This window comes from Cloeon dipterum, chromosome 3 (genome assembly GCF_949628265.1).
Source record: "Cloeon dipterum chromosome 3, ieCloDipt1.1, whole genome shotgun sequence".
Classification (NCBI taxonomy): Eukaryota; Metazoa; Arthropoda; class Insecta; order Ephemeroptera; family Baetidae; genus Cloeon; species Cloeon dipterum.
The window spans coordinates 29,093,062-29,095,810 of NC_088788.1; the positions used below are offsets into that span (position 1 = coordinate 29,093,062).

Here is a 2,749-nt window from a genome sequence, read left to right on the forward strand (position 1 = left end):
TGTAATGATTTTAAATAATAAAACCAAAAGGATATTGTGCTATTTTTGCGTAGAATAATTCTTCTAATTGAAGGAAAGTCTAAAGGATCCACGTATAATGTCAAAGTGCTGGATGTATTAAATTTATTTCTAGATTATATTGGATTGTATAACTGATTTATCAGCGTGATTTTTCATTCTATGTGTATTCTTTTGTTTCAAAATTCGAGGAAACAATCTGGCATCTCGTGCATCTTGTTCAGGATAGAATTATACTCATCCGTTCCTCACACATTTTATGGGCTTTAGGTCAGAAAAGAGGCAGGAGTAATAAAATGAAACTTTTACGTAAACAAAAGAAGCCACAGGAGTCCAATCAAACTCTCCACTCCTTCCTACATAGTAGTCCAGTCGAGATTTGCTCCTGAAGTGCAGGTGCAGTCACGAAACGTGCACACCAAAATCTCAGATAACTGCTGCTACAGACGAAAAATAATAAAAAAAATAAGCTGCAGGAACCGCAGCACGGAGTATTTTATCTAAATAGGTCTGAGGAAACAAAAAATCGAATACTCCCACTCGGCGGAGCTCGCTCTCTCATAATGGCTTTCTGATATTTTATCGTCAGCGGCCTGTGGTAAAGAATTATAATCACGATGAACACAAAATTGAGACTTAAACCGAAAATGTATGTAGATAAAAGCGGTAGTGGCGACCGGACCAGCAGTAGTAGCCGCTCATGTAATAACAATAGAAAATTGGCCCACGAAATCGTGATCACGAGAGTGGATGGATGAGCAATCGTAAATCCATACGTGAATATACCTCTGCATTGCGATGTGAGCCCACACCGTTCACGTGCATCAGGTGCAGCAGCCTTCTATTTACTCCGCTCTTATCTCGTGCTTTAAAACTACCATAATTCAGTTTGTATTCAAAGCTTTTTAATGCCGTCATTTACTTCCGTGAGAGGTGACACAATTAAATTTTCATTTTGATTCGATAGGTCGAACAATATCCTCAACTCAATGATCAAAATTGATATACAGAAAAAAGATGAAAATCATAAATCAAATTAGGATCAAAGTCAACCAAATCTCACTGTTTATAGGATATTTTCAAAGATACGTGCTTTATTGATTAATTATGCCTATGATGTTATATTGATTCAATAAATAAACGGAGATCTTTGCACTCTAAAAGAAGGATAGTAAAATTTAGGAGTATATTTTTAGCAAGTTTAGATCTTTTTACGTCAATGCGTCTTTAATTTACTTTAGATGGATTATATCTCTCTTATTTCCTTGGAATCTGCTTAGGCGAAGTAATGACGTTTAGGTTTCCTTGACGTGGAAACTCTTTATTATTATTTTAATTGCACATTACCTGGTAGAACAATTGCTAGCGAGGTGATAGCGTTTGTGATAAGGATTCCATTACAGTCGCAATACTTCTCTCCATGTTGTATAAATATGATCGCGCAGCCATTCTATTTTTATCTATTTATATCTTCAATAAAGATATGTTCAAAATTTTGTTCTTTGACGTCAACTGCCTAGGTTGCAACAACTATTTATATCGAGCGCAACCTCATCTATGTGTCATTCATTCGAGTAAATCACGACGCGTGGGCAGCTCGCAACAATGAACTGTAAGTGTTTAACAAAGTGTCCATTCCATAGCCATGTCTAATACTGATAACGATTCCATTACAGTCGCAATAATTCTCTCAATCATCCTCGCTTCAACGAACTTTGCCGGGTCGCAACAGAGCAGTGGCTGCGAGTCTGTACAATGTCCAACGAGGAATAAAGACGTTAAACCGCACCCTTTGCGCTGTGATAGCTTCTGCAGGTGCGACTTCGGAACACCAGTCACGGCGAAATGCCCTCGTGGACTACATTTCAACCAACATCTAAAGGTTTGTGACTTGCCCGAGAGAGTGAGATGCACCATAGAGGTTTCTGCCAGCAATAAGTGTCAAGGAGTGCGGTGTCCTGCCCAGAACTTGGGCTTTGCTGTGCACAAGCCAAACCCTGGTGACTGCGGCAGTTACTGCAAATGCAATTGGGGAACTCCGATTTGGTTCAAGTGCCCGAGCGGGCTACACTTCAATCCAGAGCTTGAGGTGTGCGACTGGCCCCGGAACGCTGGATGCACAGCTGAGAACGTGGACTCTTCAACCAGCCGGTCTCCAGAGATGACCACTTTAGCCCCTACAATTCCGACCCTTACCTCTACTGAATTAATATCAGAAACACATACAACAATGATAAATACGATAACCACACAGACACCATCCACGTTTGAAACTACGACATGGCCGACATCTAGCGCTCCAACCACAGATGATGCTACTTCAGAATATTTTGAAATTTTTACTGAGGTTTCTGACATGGAGTGTGAAACTGATATATACTGCTAACTATAAGCAAAATACAAGGTTCTTAAGCCGCTGAACGTTTAAGATTTTCCTTATTTGTATTTTTAAGAAGTAAATAAAGCTAATTCGAAAAGATAATATAACATGACTTATTATATATAATAATAATAACTATAATTATTTACTTAGTGTGTGGTAAAAAACTACATAATTTGAAAAATTGCAAAGCAAATTCAGCTTTGTTGAGCCAAATTAAATGCGGCTTTAAAGGAAAAATAAGTTGGGCGTGTGCAGATCGTATTGAGGGCGTTTTCGCGGAGCAATCTGATCCAGACCGAATTCAAGGCCTGCACGCCGCTCTGACTTGATGTCTTTTACCAAAAGCGG

The 2,749-nt window shown here is 39.1% G+C and overlaps 1 long non-coding RNA gene across 1 annotated transcript; it reads left to right on the forward strand.

The window, feature by feature from the left end:
• The first annotated feature begins 1,498 nt into the window (after positions 1-1,498).
• On the forward strand, positions 1,499-2,505 carry LOC135939524 (uncharacterized). The gene is made up of 2 exons (XR_010574748.1): positions 1,499-1,630; positions 1,695-2,505. It is a non-coding gene; the product is annotated as an uncharacterized LOC135939524 (long non-coding RNA).
• The last annotated feature ends 244 nt before the right edge of the window (positions 2,506-2,749 follow it).